The sequence below is a fragment of the Narcine bancroftii genome, chromosome 5 (genome assembly GCF_036971445.1).
Source record: "Narcine bancroftii isolate sNarBan1 chromosome 5, sNarBan1.hap1, whole genome shotgun sequence".
NCBI lineage: Eukaryota > Metazoa > Chordata > Chondrichthyes > Torpediniformes > Narcinidae > Narcine > Narcine bancroftii.
This window is the reverse complement of record NC_091473.1, coordinates 65,950,785-65,970,167: the sequence shown is the minus strand read 5'-3', so window position 1 is coordinate 65,970,167 and position 19,383 is coordinate 65,950,785. Positions and strand designations below refer to the sequence as shown.

At 38.6% G+C, this 19,383-nt stretch overlaps 1 long non-coding RNA gene across 1 annotated transcript; it reads right to left on the bottom strand.

Moving 5' to 3' along the window:
• Window positions 1–1,501: 1,501 nt before the first annotated feature.
• Window positions 1,502–19,267, bottom strand: LOC138763466 (uncharacterized). The gene is made up of 3 exons (XR_011357584.1): window positions 18,524–19,267; window positions 15,499–15,610; window positions 1,502–8,022 (listed from the first exon to the last, which is right to left on the bottom strand). It is a non-coding gene; the product is annotated as an uncharacterized lncRNA (long non-coding RNA).
• Between the last annotated feature and the right edge of the window lie 116 nt (window positions 19,268–19,383).

Here is a 19,383-nt window from a genome sequence, read left to right as displayed (position 1 = left end):
ATATGAGATCTATTTATCCTCATTCCTTGTTACTATGAATATCCTTGTTGCTTGTTCTGTTTTTAGTTGCCAAGCCAAAATTTTGTGGGTTTTCTCTCCTAATTCATATTTTTCTCCATTTGGTATGTTTGCAACATATCATATTCTAACTTTTTCTCTATATCTTCCCTTCTCATTAAATCTTTCTCTATAGTTACTATCTCTTTTTCCAACGGCTCTATTTCCCTATCATATTCTTTTTAAATCTTGGTCATATAACTAATTATTTGTCCCCTAATAAAGGCCTTCATTGCATCCCATAATATAAATTTGTCTTACAGAATTTGTATTTGTCACAAAATATATTTTAATTTGTTCTATGTATTCCTGAAAGTCTTGCTTTTTTAACAACATGGGATTCAGCCTCCATCTGTATGTTTTTGGTGGAATATCCTCTCGAGCAATTCACAATAACAATTGTGAATGGTCTGATAAAAGTCTTGCCTTATATTCAGTCTTTTGAACTTTCCCTTGAATCTGTGCCGACAACAAGAACATATTAATTCTAGAATAGGGTTTATGGCTGTTTGAATAATATGAATGATCTTCCTTTTGGATGTTTTCTCCATATATCAATTATTTTCATATCATGCATTGAATTTAATGTAAATTTGGCTGCTTTATTTTTTGTAGTAGTTCTGGTTTTCTCTATTGATGGGTCAAGGTTAAAATTAAAGTCTCCCCCTAGTAAGATATGTCCTTGTGTATCTGCTACGTTTAAAACATTTAAAAAAAATGTCCTGCATAAATTCCTGTCCATCTTTATTCAGTGCATAAATGTTCAACAAGTTCCAAGCTTTTGAATAAATCTGGCATATCATCATTATGTATCTACCCACTGGGTCTGTTATTACTTTCTCTATTTTAATTGGCAAATTTTTATTAACTAGGCTAGCTCCTCCCTGGGTTTTTGAATTGTACGATGATGCTATTACGTGACCTACCCAGTCTATCTTCAGTTTGAGATGTTCTGACTCTGTGTTTCTTCGTTTTTAAGTAGTGTCAGTAATTTTTTTCCTCTTGATTTGATTGTGAATTCTATTAATATTAATTGTCATATATTTCAATGTATTCATCCTATCAATCCATTTTTACCTCTTCTACCTCTCAACCCCCCCCCCCCCCATCTCTCTTCTAAAATCACACTTTGGATTGTTCTTATTCTTTACTGTACGCACCGACACAATTAGTAAGAAATTAACTAAAACTATAAAAAGATTAAAGAATAGCAGTAAAGAAAGCAATATTAACCCCCCCCCCTTAATGAGTTGCCCTTGCTATCTCGCAAGACAAGTACAACTCCCTTTTCTACGTGGGTGGCGGTATATACGCAAATGTCAACAGATTTCACAATGGACTGATCCTTCCCCCTCCCCAGCCCTCCCCCAGAGAAATTGCCATATATTCTTAAAAATATAACAAAACATTTTCTTTCTTTTTTAAAGCATCTATAATCCAACTATTAACTTTCAAACATATTTATTTACATTATTTAAACAGTCCTTTTGTTATTTTCCTTACTCTTCTTGTTGCTTATTTGGCAATTGTTCCGCAAAGTGACAAACTTCAGGATCTGAAAACAGTCTATTTTGCCCACCAGGGATGAATATCTTCCAAACTGTAGGATGTTGCAACACAAGTTGTAACCTTTCCTCCATAGTAAAATTTTTAAGTTAAATTCATTGTGCTTCTTTAAAAGTTCAAAGTTTGTATCTGGGTAGAAGAAGGCTTTTTCCATTGTTACTCTAATGGTTCCTTGTTTTCTTTTACTCTTCTAAAATATTTTCTCCCCAGTATGGAACATGCTTCTGATGTGGTTGCAGCTTTGGTGCCAGTGCCCTATGGGTTCTTTCGATTTCTATTTTTTCTTGGAGTTCTTCTACTTCCAAAATCTGTGGGATCCATCTTTTTATAAATCCTTTTATATCCACCCCTTCTTCACCTTTCAGGCCTACTATTTTTATATTATTACATCTACTAAAATGTCCAATTTTCTGGGCCAATAAGCCATGTGACTTCTTAATCTCCTTATCTCTTTCTTCCAGTTTTTCTCTTAATTCATTCACCTCCATTTCCACACCTATCACTCTGTCTTCCACTTCACTTCACTTTTACATTTCTGTCATTACATTCTCCATTCTGTGAGTGGCCCAGTGTATGAGTTGGAAGTTATGGCTTTGAGGCTGTGGTACAAGAGTTGAGGCAAGGTAAGATCAATTTTATTTCTAATTTTTTCCTCTTTAATAGTCAGTGGGAATGGCAGCCGTGGATGTGGATAGTCAGGGAAGCCAATGTTATCCCTGGTGACTTCTCTGAGATATGCACCTAACTGCAGCTCTTTACAGACTAAGTTAGGGAATTGGAGCTGGGGTCAGAGGAACTCCAATCGAGAGGCTGAGGTACTGATAGATAGGAGTTATAGGAATGCAATCATTCCTACGAAGCAGGAGGAAAGTAGCTGGGTGACCCTCAGGAGAGGGAAAGGGAACAGGTAGGCAGTGCAGGGTACCCCTTGGCTATTCCCCTCAGCAACAAGAATACCCTTTTGGATACTGTTTGGGGGAGGGAGTGGTGGGAAAGAGGAGATGAGCTATCCAGGCAAAGCAGTAGCACCATGGTTGGCTCTGAGCCTCCGAAGAGAAAGGTGAAGTTAGGTAGGGTAATAGCTAAAAGGGAATTGATAGCCAGGGGAACTGACAGGAGATATTGTAGCTACTAAGGGGACTCCAGGATAATGGGTTGCCTCCCGGATTCTTGGGACCAGGATGTCTCTAAGTGGGTGCAGAATATTCTTAAAGGGGAGGGCGAGCAGCCAGAGGTTGTGATGCATATTGGTACTGATGACATAGACAGGTGTAGGGTAGAGGTCATGCAAAGTAAAGTTAGGGAGTTAGGAATGAGGCTGAAGAGCAGGAACTCCAAGGTAATAATCTTTGGATTACTCGTAGTGCACGAGCTAGGGAAGGTCAGAATGGGAAGTTAGTGCAGACAAATGTGGCTGAAGAAATTGTGTAGGAGGCAGGGTTTCAAGTTTGTGCTTTTATTGGAACCTGGGGCGTGCTGTGTGAATCAGGAGGGGAAAGGAGTCAGAGGTGGACTTTGGGAGAGCGAAGAGAAGGTGTCAGGAAGGTAAGGCATATAAAAGGGCACTTACTGGGGCCTGGTCCACAGCAGGGGTGAGTTTTTCCATTCTTTTCATTTATTTTATTTAGAGGTTTGAATTAGGCATGGCAGGTGAGCTCAGACCTGTCATGCTCCTCCTGTGCTATGTGGGAGCTCAGGGACGCTGTCAATGTCCCTGGGGACTATGTATGCAGGAAGTGTGTCCAGCTGCAGCTCCTGATTGACCGTGTGTCACCACTGGAGCTGCATATGGACTCACTTTGGAGCAACCGGGATCCTGACATGGTGGTGGATAGCACCTTTAGTGAGTTGGTCACACTACAGTTTCAGAGGGTAGAGAGGATAGGGACTGGGTGACCAACAGTAAGAAAAGTATTAGGAAGGTAGTGCAGGAGTCTCCTGTGGTCATCTCCCTGCAGAACAGATATGCCACTTTGGATATTGTTGGGGGAGATGGCCCATCAGGATAAGGCAGCAGTAGCTAGGATTGTGGCACAATGAGTGGCTCTGCTGTGAGAGAGGGCAGGAAAAAGGGTGGTAGGGCAATAGTCATAGGAGATTCAATTGTAAGGGGAATAGACAGGAGTTTCTGTGGCCACAAACTAGACTACCAGTTGGTATGTTGCCTCCTGGGTGCAAGGGTCAGGGATGTCTCGGAGCAACTAGAGGACATTCTGGAAGGGAAAGGGTTAGACTAATGTGGCAGGGGGATGGGTACCAGTCCAGAGAGTCAGAGGGGTGTAAAAACAAGATAGAAGCAAAAGATAGCAAGGTGAAAAGCAATAGTGACAGGCAGGTAAGATCAGGGCAAAAATCAAAAAGAGATACTTATTTACATATGGTAAAAGGGATAAGAATGTGGTTAAAGTAAGTCTGAAGGCCTTGTGTCTGAAAGCAAGGAGCATTCGTAATAAAGTGGATGAATTGAATGTGGAGATAGCTATTAATGACCATGATATAGTTGGGATCACAGAGAAATGGCTTCAGGGGGAACGTGACTGGGAGCTCAACGTTCAGAGTTATTCAACATTCAGGAGGGAAAGACGGAATGGAAAAGGAGGTGGAATAGTGTTGTTGGTCAGGGAAGAGGTGAATGCGATAGAAAGGAAGGACATTAGCTTGGAAGATGTGGAATCGATGTGGGTAGAGCTGCAAAACACAAAGGGGCAGAATACGTTTGTGGGTGTTGTGTACAGGCCACTTAACAGTAGCAGTGAGGTTAGGGATAGCATTAGGAAGGAAATTGCTAATGCTTGCAACAAAGGGACTGCAGTTATAATGGGTGACTTTAATTTACATGTAGATTGGGTGAACCAAATTGGTAAGGGTAAGGAGGAAGAGGATTTCTTAGAATGCATGCAGGATTGTTTTCTAAATCAGCATATCGAGGAACCGACAAGAGAACAAGTCATTCTTGACTTGGTACTGAGTAAAGGAGAAGGGTTAATTAACAATCTTGTTGTAATGGGCAAGAATGATCACAATATGGTGGAATTCTTCATTAGAATGGAATGTGACAGAGTTGATTCAGATACAAAGGTTCTGAACTTGAGGAGGGGTAACTTTGATGGTATGAGATGTGAATTGGCTAAAATAGATTGGGAAATGGTACTTAAAGGACTAACAGTAGAAATACAATGGCAATTGTTTAAGGATAGATTGAAGCAAGTAGAACAGATGTATATCTCAGTTTGTAAAAAGAATAAATCAAGGAAGGTAGTGCATCCATAGGGAAATCAGAGAGAGTATCAAATTTAAAGAAGCAGCATATAAATTAGCCAGAAAAATATTCCTGATTGGGAGAAATTCAGAGTTCTGCAGAAGAGGACAAAAGGATTAATTAGGAAAGGTAAAAGAGATTGAGAGGAAGCTGGCAGGGAACATAAAAAATGACTAAATATTTTTATAGATGTGTTAAGAGAAAGAGGTTGGTTAAGACAAATGTGGGTCCATTGAGGACAGAAAGGTGAGTTAATCATGGGGAACAAAGGTATGACAGACTGTCTGAATGACTACTTTACTTTTGTATTCACCAAGGAGGAGATACTAATCTTCAAGAAATTGTTGAGGATCAGGGATCTAATGTGAGGGAGGGTATAAAGGAAATAATTGTGAGTTGAGAGGTTGTATTAGTTAAATTGCAGGGATTAAAGGTGGCTAAATCCCCAGGGCCAGATGGTCTGCATCCAAAAGTGCTGAAGGAAGTAGCCCAGGGAATAGCAGATGCATTAGTGATAATTTTTCAAACCTCCTTAGTTACTAGATTTGGTTCCTGAGGATTGGAGGGTGGGCAATGTAACCCCACTCTTTGAGGGAGGGAGAGAGAAACCAGGAAGCTACAGACTAGTTAGCCTGACATCGGTTGTAGGGAAGGTGCTAGAATCAGTTATTAAAAATACAATCGCAGTACATTTGGAGAGTAGTGGTATCATCAGACAGTCAGTATGGTTTTGTGAAGGGGAAATCATGTCTGACGAATCTAATAGAGTTTTTTGAGGATGTAACCAGTAGGGTAAATAGGAGGAATCAGTGGATGTGGTATATCTGGACTTTAGTAAGGCATTTGATAAGGTTCCACACAGAAGACTAGGATATAAAGTTAAAGAGCATGGTATAGGAGGTATGGTATTAAGGTGGATAGATAATTGGTTGATGGACATGAAGCAAAGAGTAGGTATAAATGGGTTCTTTTCGGAATGGCAGCCAGTGACTAGAGGGGTACCACAGGGCTCAGTGCTGGTGCCACAGCTGTTTACAATATATATCAATGAATTTGATGTGGGAATAGATAGCAATATCTCAAAATCTGCAGATGGCACGAAATTGGGTAGTGGGGTTGGCTGTGTTGAGAACACTAGGAGGGTGCAGAGTGATTTGGACAAGTTAGGCGAGTGGGCCATTTTGGAGGTAAGAACAGGAAAGAGGACCATTATATAAATGGTATCTGTTTAGGAAAAGGGGAGATGCAGAGAGACTTGGGTGTTGCTGTGCATCAGTCATTGAAAGTGGGCGTGCAAGTGCAGCAGGCGGTGAGGAAGGCAAATGCTACGTTGGCATTCATAGCAAGAGGATTTGAGTACAGGGGTACAGAGATCCTGCTACAACTGTACAGGGCCTTGGTGAGACCACATCTGGAGTGCTGCATGCAGTTTTGGTCTCCTTATCTGAGGAAGGACATCCTCACCATGGAGAGGGTGCAGAGAAGATTCATTAGACTGAAACCAGGGATGGAAGGACTTGCATATGAAGAAAGATTGGATAAACTAGGCTTGTATTCTCTGGAATTTAGAAGATTGAGGGGGGATCTTATAGAAACATAAAATTCTTAAAGGATTAGACAGACTAGACACAGGTAGGTTGTTTCCAATTCTGGGAAAAACCAGAACCAGGGGATTAGGATTAGGGGAAAGTTTTTTAGGACCGAGATGAGGAAAAATTTCTTCTGAGGGTGGTAGATCTGTGGAATTCTTTGCCACAGGAAGTAGTTGAGGCCAGTTCCTTGTCAATATTTGAGAGGAGGTTAGATTTGCCCCTTGTGGTTAAGGGGATCAAGGGGAATGGGAAAAAGGCAGGAACCAAGTATTGATCAGCCATGATCATACTGAATGGTGGTGTAGGCTTGAAGGGCCCAATGGCCTACTCCTGCACCTTTTTATATTTCTATGTTTCTGGGGAAGGGGTGACCAGTAAAAGTGGGATGGATTACATTTGGATTCAAGGGGAACTGATATTTTGGCAGGGTGTAATACACAAAAATCTGTAAGGAGGTTTGCTAATGCTGTTGGGGGTTGGGTTTTGTGTGTGGGGGGGGGGTTGTTATTTAAATCTGATTCGCAAAGGGGTGAGAAACAAAGTGAAGAGGTAGAGTAAGAGACAATTAGCGCACAAGTAGGAACAGCTGGTAGGGAGATTGTGTGGAAGGACAGGCAGAAAGGGGCAAAATTGCAGCCATGGGGATGAGTTGCAATGCAATCAGGACACAGTCAAAAGTAACAAATAAAGGGTTAAAGGTTTTGTATTTAAATGCATGCAGTGTAAGAAATAAAGTGGATGACCTTGTAGAACAGATACACAGAAGGAGCGTGGCGTGATGGCCTAGGGAGAAGACATGGAAAACTGGTCTCCTGACAGAATTAATTAGTACCCGACTTTAAAATTTTTTTTTAAATGGTCTTAAAAATTTCTTAGAGGTCTCAGAAGATGGCAACAAAAAAAATCCAGAACTTAAACTGCAAATAAATAAATAAATAAATAGATAAATAAATTAATAGATAGATAGATAAAAAATCGGCTGTAACTGAAGTTACTTTAATGCAAGAAACATGGCCTTCGTTGAAGACTCAGCCTCCGATTTTGGTTCCTCTCCAGCCCTGACCGATGAAGGCTCTGTGGGTAAGGAATCAGGCTCCAGCGCCATCTTCTCGGGGAGCTGGGGAAGATGGTGCTGGAACACGGAAGAAAACTACGGAGACGATAGTAGAAACAACACGCATGCGTGCCACAGAAGCGATCAAGTTGGAGTCTGTGGACCCGACTCCATCAGCAGTTGCAGGTCAAACATCTTTGGCTTGGCTTCGCGGACGAAGATTTATGGAGGGGTAACGTCCACGTCAGCTGCAGGCTCGTTGGTGACTGACAAGTCCGATGCGGGACAGGCAGACACGGATGCAAGGGAAAATTGGTTGGGTGTTGGGTCTTTCCTCCTTTGTCTTTTGTCAGTGAGGTGGGCTCTACGGTCTTCTTCAAAGGAGGTTGCTGCCCGCTGAACTGTGAGGCGCTAAGATGCACGAAGGGCCAAGCAAAAAGCCCACCTGCAGTTTCAGCCCTTGGTATCTTCAATGGAGGAGGAAGATGAAAAACCTGGAGTAGAAGAAGAAAGTTTTTTGCCACAGTCACCAAGGAGAGGAAATATTCAAGTTAAAATGAGTGCATTTTATGTTACCACAAAACCTCTTGACCCACAGATTTTTGATGATTTCAGAAAAAATGGATTTAATTAGTCATAAAATGAATGCAAATTTTGCTGAAAGCTGATTTTACTCATCAGTTGGGAGCTATTAAAGAAGAAATGACTGTAATGAATATGGCAAAATGTAATAAAACTTGATAAAATTAAAGTTTAAAAAATTTGAAGATGATTTCCAGGAATGTCGTATGGAAGTAGAAGAATGTAAGGATACAATTAATAAGGTAAAGGTTATTTTATGGCATGGGAAATTCAGAAGAAACATTTATTATAAAAAGTTGATATGCTGGGAAATCAGAATAGAAGAAACAATGAAAATTGTTGGTCTGCCTGAGGACTTTGAAGACAATAATCCAGTAAATTTTTTTTCAAAATTGGCTGCCTGAAATTTTGGGACCAGAGTGTTTTCCAAATGGTTTGGAACTTGATACAGCACATGGTGCTCTTAGAAAAAACCATATCCAGGACAACCACCATGCTCTACCTTAATTAAATGTCTACGTCACAAAGATAGGGAAATTATTTAAAAAATGGCAATTCAAAAGCCACGAAACAACAAAGTCCTTTAGTAATTCAAAATAGTAGAGTATTTTTTAATGCGGATTTGAGTAATGAAATTGACAAAAGAAGAATTTAATCCAGCCATATCAGTTTTGTGGAATAAGGGATTTAATTTGCTTTTTTTGATTCCCAGCAGTTTAAGTTTTTATGGAAAATAACAAGTTCAATTTTTTTGCTAATGAGTCTGAAGCTTTGGAATTTGCCAATTCATTAAATAGAATGGAGACAATCTCATGCGCCTCAACAAATCAAAGGGGATCAAGAAAAATTCAGGGATTTCACCCGGGAAGACAGCCGACCGAGGCTCAAGTTGAAACTGATGATGATCAAATTAATAGAGACCTTGAAGAAACTCATCAGACTTGACTGATTGAAGTTAAATTTTGATATTCTGTCTGGGGGAGGTGAGTTCTCTTTTTTTCCCCGCTTTCCTCTTCTGAGGCCTCATGCCACTAATGATGAGGGCCACTTCGTCACTAATCGGCGCATTTGGGTTTATTAAATTTTTTATTTTTTTTACTTTTTGGGTTTCTTACTTTCTATCTTTGGAGATGGTATGTTTTGAAAGTTGGCTGTGGAGCTGGGATGACCCAGGGTGGAGAGGAGAGTTGAACATTTTAAAAATTAAAATATGGTAGTACAAGGTTTGAATTATGTAATTCTAAACGTGAATGGGGTCACTAATCAAATTAAAAGGAAGAGAGTTCTACCTCATTTTAAGAAATTGAAAGTAGATATTGCTTTTTTTAAAACAGGAAACTCATTTAACAGAAAGAACATAAAAAGTAAAAAGGGAATGGGTAGGTCAAGTTATAGCTTTGTCCTTTAATTATAAAGCATGAGGAGTAGCTATGGTAATTAATTTTAAAAGTCCATTTAAATTACAATTAACATTTATTGATCCTTTTGGTAGATTTGTGTTGGTAAATTATCAAATTTATTCAGAATCTTGGATTTTTATGAATGTGTATGCTCCTAATATAGATGATGAAAAATGTATTCAAGATGCTTTTCTTAATTTGGCACAAGTAAATGGAAATATAATAATTGATGGAGACTTTAATTGTTGTTTAGATCCAATTTTAGATAAATCTACAAAATCTTTAATGAAAACTAAAATGACCAGAAGAATATTGATGTTAATGGAAGAGTTAAATTTGGTAGATATTTGGAGGAAATTTAACCCTAAAGAGAGATTATTCATTTTATTCTTATCAGTTTGAATCTTATTCAAGAATAGATTTTCTTAATTTCGGCTCATTTACAAGGGTTGAATGTGTACAATATAAACCTAGGATTGAACCAGTTTAATTCATCACTATTAAGAAATGTAGAATTTTGTGATTTTTGAGAAGTCAAATACAAATGTTTTTAGATACAACTGTTAATTCAGTTGGTAATAAATTTGTTTTATGGGATGCATTAAAAGCTTATTTGAGAGGTCAAATAATGTTATTTGACTAAAATTATTTGAAAAAAGTAGATAAATTACAGAAGGAAATTTTGATTTTTGAAAAAAATTTATAAAAACCATCTGAAAAAAAGGTTAGAATCTCCTGCATTGTTTTAGCAATTGAACCACAGGCACAATTAATAACATGATGGTATTAAATGAGTTAAAGTGAATAAAGAGAAGTATAAAATTAGTTTGTTTGCAGATGATTTATTGATTTATATAACAGATCCTGAAGATTCTTTATATTTTCTTTGTATAAAAAGTTGCAAGATTATGGAGAAATATCTGGTTATAAAATTAATTGGGATAAAAGTGAAGTTATGCCATTAGTAGAAGGAGATTGCTGTATCTGACAAGGTCAGGGTCAGATACAGCAATGAGCTCTCTGAACTCTTCTCCATTAACAATGGCGTGAAGCAAGGCTGTGTTCTCGCACCAACCCTCTTTTCAATCTTCTTCAGCATGATGCTGAACCAAGCCATGAAAGACCTCAACAATGAAGACGCTGTTTACATCCGGTACCGTACGGATGGCAGTCTCTTCAATCTGAGGCGCCTGCAAGCTCACACCAAGACACAAGAGAAACTTGTCCGTGAACTACTCTTTGCAGACGATGCCGCTTTAGTTGCCCATTCAGAGCCAGCTCTTCAGCGCTTGACGTCCTGCTTTGCGGAAACTGCCAAAATGTTTGGCCTGGAAGTCAGCCTGAAGAAAACTGAGGTCCTCCATCAGCCAGCTCCCCACCATGACTACCTTCCCCCCCACATCTCCATCGGGCACACAAAACTCAAAACGGTCAACCAGTTTACCTATCTCGGCTGCACCATTTCATCAGATGCAAGGATCAACAATAAGATAGACAACAGACTCGCCAAGGCAAATAGCGCCTTTGGAAGACTACACAAGAGTCTGGAAAAACAACCAACTGAAAAACCTCACAAAGATAAGCGTATACAGAGCCGTTGTCATACCCACACTCCTGTTCGGCTCCGAATCATGGGTCCTCTACCGGCATCACCTACGGCTCCTAGAACGCTTCCACCAGCGTTGTCTCCGCTCCATCCTCAACATCCATTGGAGCGCTTTCATCCCTAACGTCGAAGTACTCGAGATGGCAGAGGTCGACAGCATCGAGTCCACGCTGCTGAAGATCCGGCTGCGCTGGGTGGGTCACGTCTCCAGAATGGAGGACCATCGCCTTCCCAAGATCGTGTTATATGGCGAGCTCTCCACTGGCCACCGTGACAGAGGTGCACCAAAGAAGAGGTACAAGGACTGCCTAAAGAAATCTCTTGGTGCCTGCCACATTGACCACCGCCAGTGGGCTGATATCGCCTCAAACCGTGCATCTTGGCGCCTCACAGTTTGGCGGGCAGCAACCTCCTTTGAAGAAGACCGCAGAGCCCACCTCACTGACAAAAGGCAAAGGAAGAAAAACCCAACACCCAACCCCAACCAACCAATTTTCCCCTGCAGCCGCTGCAACCGTGTCTGCCTGTCCCGCATCAGATTTGTCAGCCACAAACGAGCCTGCAGCTGACGTGGACTTTTTACCCCCTCCATAAATCTTCGTCCGCGAAGTCAAGCCAAAGAAAGAAAGAAGGAGATTATGATCATTGTAAACGTGTAGCTCAATTTAGATGGACAAATAATCCGATGAAATATTTAGGTTTTAGAATTGATAAAAATTTAGATAATTTGTATAAGTTAAATTATGTTCCATTATTTAATAAAATTAAAGATGATTTAAACAAATGGAATGATTTACCTATTTCTTTAATAGGAAGAATGAATTGCATTAAAATGAATATTTTTCAACCCAGAGATCTTCCTCCTAAGTAACATAAAAAACAAAGAATTTGGACTTGATTTGGATGGTGCACAAAAAAGATTTGTTATGATAGCTCTAGCCGTAGCAAAAAAATGTATTATGTCAACCTGGAAATTAGAAGATAATTTGAGAATACAGCAATGGTATATAGAAATGAATAAATGCATTCCATTAGAAAAAATAACATATAATTTAAGAAATAATATTGAAATATTTGAACAAATATGGGAACCAAATATGAAACACAATAGAGAAAACCTACCGGGGACATCTACCACCTAAAATAACGAAAGGAGAAGGAAATTAAAAAAAATTGACTCAGTGGAATTTCTTGTTTATTTTTATTGAATGACAACATTGTATGACTGGTTTAATGTATCTTAGATTCTGTACTTTAAATGAATGGGGGGAGGTAGGGAGGGTGGGATGGGAGGAGGGTGGGGGGGGGAGAAAATGACACTGTATATTTTTGAAAAGGAAAATGTATGTATCTTGGTCAATGTAGTTTATGGTGTGAAAAATAAAAAATGTAAAAAAAAATATTTTTCCAAGGATTCAATATCTTTTTCAATCTGTTCCTTGTTTAGTAACCCCAACTTTTTTTAAAGAGCTTAACTTAATTGTAAGGAAATTTTTATGGAAGAGGAAAATGAATAGGGTATCTTTGGAGAAATTAACTTGGAAATTTGAATTAGGTGGTTTACAACTTCCTCATTTTCAGAATTATTATAAAGCTGCACAACTGAAATTTATTGATGCAATTTTGATTTAAATATATTCTCTATTTGGGTGGATATACAGTTAGATAAAATTGATGAGAAGTTTGTCTGAATTTATTTATAAGTGGAACTCAAAATTGTTAATTGGTAAGGATCCACCAAATTTGAAACATTTAATTGAAATATGGAATAAAATTGATTATTAGATAGGTGGAAAGATTTCAGTGAAAATGCCTCTAAATCAAAATATTTTTTTTCTTTTACTGTCAATTAGTTTTTGAAAATACGGAATCAATTGGGGATTTAAAAAAGTTGAAGATTGTTTTGAAGCAGGGAAGTTTTTCTTTTAATCAGTTGAAGGAGAAATTTCAAGTTCCTAGTAATACTTTTTTGTTATTATCAGGTTAAAACATTTTTATTGGTAAATTTAGGCCATAGTTTAAAATTATCTTGACAATTTGCTTTAGAATTATTGCTCACTAAGGAAGAACCAAATAAATATATTTCTGAGATGTACAAGTTATTACAGAATAAAATGCCTAAGATGAATGAAATTAAGAATGAAATGGAAACTTGAATTAAAAAGAAAGATAGATGAAAATGTTTGGAGAAATTTGTGTAAGGATAGTATGATTAAGGTTATAAATGTAAGATGTAATGTTTTACATCAGTTGTCTTTGACTTCAGAAATTAAAGAAATTTTAATTAATTTCAGATTTGTTTTATATGTGGACAAGTAGTAGGTAATTTTTTCATTCAACTTGGACGTACTAAGGTTAAGAATTTTTGGTTAAATTGTTTTGGGAGCGAGTATTAAAAGTAAGTTTACCATTTGATCCAATGTTATTTTTACTAGGGGACATTAAGTTGATTGCTTTAGGATTGAGATTGACTATGTACCAAACTGAATTTCTACATTTGCCTCTGGCTGTTTCTAAAAAAAAAATGTTTGGCTATTACTTGAAAATCTGATTTAGTTTTAGGAATGCAAAGATGGCATGGTGAAATGAAATCCTGTATTCCTTTGGAAAACAATGTATAATTTGGGTGTTAAATATAATTTTTTTGTAAAAGTATGGGTCCCATATTTAAAAATTCTTGGTATTAAAATTTAATCTTCTGGTCTGCTCTAGTGGTTGTCTTGGTTTCTGCAGCAAAGAAGTGGATTATTTGTTGTGTTTAGTGATGATTCCCTTTATTTTTTCTTTCGAGGTGGGGAGGGAGAGGGTGTTAGTTGGGAGGATGAAGGTGGTTGGGGGGATTTTATTCAATTATATAATGTTTATATCAATATGTTATAATGTTATGTGATTTAAAATTATAAATAACATGAAAAGAAACAGGTACACATTGGCAGGTATGATGTTGTGGCCATCACACGATTGTGACTGAAGAATAAATGTCATTGGGAGCTTAATGTCCAATGATACAGTGTGTATTGAAATACTGTGTATAGGCACAAATGCAAGAGGGGGTGGTGTGGCTCTGTTGGTAAGAAAGGTGACATAGAATCATTATGGGTGGAGTTAAGAAATGGCAAGGGTAGAAAGACACTGTTGGTAGTTATATACAGACCTCCAAACAGTAACTGGGATTGGACAACAAATTACAATAGCAAATAGAAAAGATGTGTCAGATGGGCAATATTATGGGAGTCATGGGGATTTTAACATGCAAATAGATTGTGAAAACCAGGTTGGATCTGGATCTCGAGAATTTGTAGAAAGTCTACGAGATGGCTTTTTGGAGCAGCTTGTTGATGAGCCCACTAGGGGATTGGCTGTACTGGAGTGGGTGTTGTGTAATACACCAGAGGTGATTACAGAGCTTAAAGAAACCATTGGGGGCAGTGATCACAATACAATTGAGTTTAATTTGAGATTTAACAACGAGAAATTAAAGTCAGATGTGTAGGTATTTCAATGGAATAAAGGGAATTACAGTGGCATGAGTGAAGAACTGGTCAAAGTAGGTTGGAAGGAGGCACTAGTAGGGAAGATGGCAGAGCAAAGGTGAAATTTTGAGAGTACAGAGTTTGTTCCGATCAGGATCAAAGGCAAAGTTAAAAGGCATAAGGAACCTTGGTTTTCGAGGGATATTGGGAATCTGATTCAGAAGAGGTATATAACAGGTATAGGCAACATGGAACCAGGTTTCTTCAAGCAGTTATCACATATGGTTATGAGGTTTCTTTGGAATGGTAAACTACCAAGGGTCTCTATTGAAAAATTAACATTGGACTATAGTCTTGGCGGATTGAGATTGCCAGACTTTAAAAAAATATTATTGGGCAGCCCATTTGAGATACATCGCCTCTCTTTTTTTGGGGAGATGTACTATCTTGGGCACAAATTGATCTGCATTTGGTGGGTGAGAAGAGAGCAAAAGATTTTATTTATAAATGGGACATTAAATTGTTGACAGGGAAGAAGTGCAGCTCCATATTAAAACAAATGATTAGTATCTGGGCCAAAATCAACCAATATTTGGATATTAAAGTGGGGTTGTCCCCAAAAGTGTCCTTGACTCTGAATAAATTAATACCACTGACAATGGGTAACAAGATTCTGGATATCTGTAAGGGAGTCAGGTGTATAGAGGACTGTTAGAAGCAAAGGGAATTAATGTCGTTTGAACAGCTCAAAAATATGATTTATCGAATAGAACATTCCACTGCTATCTTCAAATAAGATCTTTTCTACGGAATGTATTAGGTCCAGGTCTGGTCCTACCTCGTTGCAGTAGCATAGAAGCCCTGATTCGAAGGGGGATCGACAAGAAATTTACTTCATCAATGTATTACCTGTTCCAGTCAGAGGGACGCAAACCAGGCCTTCATAGGTCGAAAGAAAGATGGGAGTCAGACATGGGAGTCAGACTTGGGCATTACAATTGGCGAGAGGTGCTGGTCCAACCTGTGCTGGGAAAGCAATAACCACGGTTATTAATGCAAGGTACAGGCTGGACCAGTATAAACTTTTGCACCGGTTGTGCATAACGCCGCTGAAAATCATTAGATCAAAACCAGAACTCTAGGATCAATGCTTTAGGTATGGTGTTGCAACCGGGATGTTTGTGCATGCAACTTGGTCATGTGCCAAGGTGAGGCGTTTTGACAGGATCCAGGCCAAGTCCTGGAGAAAATTATAGGTAAACAGTTCCCTCAGGACCCAGAGTTGTTCCTGCTGGGAAAATATATTGGACATAAGGCTTACAATGAAGCTGTCCAAATTTCAAATCCAATTTGTGTTAATCACATTGGCAGTGGCCAGGAAGTGCATTGCAGTGACTTGGAAGTCTGACTCTATTCTTAGTATCGAGCGACGGAACAAGGAAATGCAAATTTGCGTTCCCCTGGAGAAAATAATCTGAGAAACAAGTACAGCACCTTTCGGAAGATTTGGCAGCCATACATGTTCTACCGTTCCTTGCTGTGACTCCCCCTCTCCTGCATTGATCCTGATCAAGGAAAGTCAAGAATGAGCACCGACCTGGAAGCCGTCCGTTGAGCCGTGTTAGTCCCTGTCTCTTTTCTAATTTCTTTTTCTTATTTGTACTCTTATTCATTTCCATAATGTTAGTGTTTGTTATTGTTATCGACATTGGAGTATGAATGAATTGTTTAGTTTTATAGGTGGGGGGAGGGGTGGGTAATGACACAGGCTTGTATATACAGTCAGAGAAAAGGAGTACATGTACATGAGATTGTGAACTCCCATCATTAGCAGGATTCAGTTTATGACTTTACAGGCCTATGTGAAAAATTATAAATAAAATATTTTAAAAACATGGAACAAATAAGGTTCTTGAGTATAAAAATGCAAGAAAAACCTCTAAAGAAATCAGGAAAGCTAAAAGAAGTCATGAGGTTGCTTTGGTAGACAATGTGAAGGAAAATTCTTAGGGTTTCTACAGGTATATTAAGAGCAAAAGGATAATAAGGGACAAAATTGGTCCCCTTGAAGATTAGTGGTCATCTTTGTATGGAACCAAAAGAGATGGGATAGATCTAACATTTTTTAAAAATCAGTATTCACTCAGGAAAAGGACACAGTCATGGGAAGTAAGGAAAACAGTCAGGTCATGGAACCTATACACATTAAAGAAGGGGAAATGCTTGCTGTTTTAAAGCAAATAAGGATGGATGAATCCCCAGGTCCTGACAAGATATTCCCTTGGAGTGGGGGAAGGGGTGTGTGGCCATGCTGGGTGGCTGAGTAGACGTGCTTCTCTGAGCTCTGAGAAAAGTTATCAAAAGATGACCAAAAAGTGGTTTTGGTAGAATTTTTTTGACTGTAAAAAGTGTGGATATATCTTCTGAAGAAAACTGTCAAAAGATGACTTGAAGATTGTGTGGGGGGAAAAAATCAAAATCAACGATGGAAAAAGCTCTGGCTTCACCAACCGCTCCAATGGATAGTGTGGGTGAAGATGTCTCTTCTTCCCAATGAATGCTAGACCTGGAAACTCTGTTGCAAGAATTTTGATGTCTGGGACAGTGTTCCACAAATGTGGAGATTGCTATTAAAGAGCTTAACACTTCAGTGAAAGAGGTGGGTGAAGCCATTAGCAATTTAACTGAAAGAATGGATAAGCACAGAGAGATCTCGGCAAGCATAACAAACAAATTGAAGAATTGCAAAAGCAAGCTGAAAAATGGGTGACAGATTAACAACTTCTGGATAAACTGGATCATATGGAGAACTTCAGCCAGAGAAACAACTTGAGAATAGTTGGCCTGAGAGAAGGTACAGAAGGCAGAGATGCTGTGAAATTCTTAGTCATGGATCCCTCAAATCCTTTGCACAGAAGAACTCGGCGAACAAGTCCACATTGAACATGCTCACTGAATGGTTGGACTGAGAATGGGTAAAGCCGGCCCGTGACCCGTTTTGGTGAGATTGCTGAGCTTCAAGGATGGAGAGATGATCCTGAGAATTGCTTATGAAAATGCATGGAATTCTTGTTCCCCAATAAAGTGGTACTTTTTTTTTAGGACTTCAGCAATGTGGTAATTCAGAAGAGAGTTCAACGTGGTCAAGAGGTAGCTCCATGAAAAGAACTTTAAGAACGCGATATTGCACCCAGCAATACTAAGAGTGGAAATCCATGAAGGTAACAAGATACTTCAAATCGAAAGAGGAGGCGGAAGAGTTTATTCAATAACTATAAAGAGGAACAAGAAAAGGAAGGTAGACACTAGAAAGGTTGTGAAAAGACTGGTATAAATAAGATTTTTTTGTGAATGTCATAATTTTATTGAGAAATGTTGGTTTTATCCCATCTATGCTTCTCGAGGAGCTCAGAGAATAGAAAGAAGGTATTGAAGGTAACAGTACAGTGCACTCTGGTTTAAGGGAGGTAATGGTGTCAGTAGGGGAGTTTAGCTTTCAAGGTGGGGTTCTTCTCCTTCCTCATCCCTGGAGGCTTTCGCAGGCTTTTTTTCATGGGCCTCAAGGACTTCCTGTCTACGTCACTGTCAGAGTGGAGGTTGATTAATTCTTTGGGTGATGGTATAGACCATGAAACTGTTTACATTTTTTTCTGCACAGAATTTATAACATGCTGCTATGGATAAGACATTGAGGTTTATGTTTTAATTTTAATGGCTTGAACAGACAAGTCAAAAGGAAAAGAATACTTACATATTTTAAAAAGATAAAAGCCAATGTGGTATTTCTCCAAAAAAACACATCTTATTAAAGAGAACACAATAAACTGGAGTGGTTAATTTGCGAGGTGGGGGGGGGGGGGAGAGAGACAGGTCTTTATCATTTAATTCAAAGGCAGTGGGAGTCGCAATCCTAATTAATAAATGTTCTGCTTACCGTAGAAAATATTTCCATGGACCAAGAGGGTAGATATGTAATGATGAACAGCAAACTTTATTCAGAATCTTGGATGTTGATGAACATCGACACCCCAAATTATGGTGATGAGGCCTTTATGAAGGATGCTTCTAAAAGCGACAGAGGGAAGGGAAAATATATTGATTGGTGGAGACTTTTTGTTTGGATCCAATCCTCGATAAATCAACGAAAACAGTAACAAGAGCTAAGGCGGCTGTTAATTTTTTCATATATGAAAGACTTAAATTTGATGGATGTGTGGAGGCAGTCCCATCCTAAGGAAAGGGTTACTTGTTTCATTTCAAAAAATATGATTTACATACTAGAATAGACTTGTTTTTATTATCGTTGAGTTTGAAGGACAGTAGTAAAAATGGAATCCTTCTCAACATTTTACTTGAAATAAGTAAAACAAAAAGGAAATTTGTGGTGACCTGAAAGAAAGAGGTTATCATCTGGAAAACCCTGATGGGGCAAGTTTCATCAAAATACTGATCTGGCTGATTAGAAGGGATCAGTTTGCATCCAGCGAACAAATCTCTCTCTGAAAACCGACAAGAACCTTCCTGAGCAGTAACCATTTACCTTTCAAGCACTGAAGCCTGGTGAACTTTGAAGATTGCAGACACACAAGGAAATATATTGATAGGAGGGGATTTTAACCATAATTTGGACCCAATGTTAGATAAAACTGGACAAAAAAAAGTAAAAAGAATAAAGTAGCCAAATTTATGGTTAAATCAATGCAGGAAATGAAACTTATGGATATATAGAGGCAACACCCAAGAGAGAAGGAATTTTCATATTATTCAAGTACGCACAAAACTTATTCAAGGATT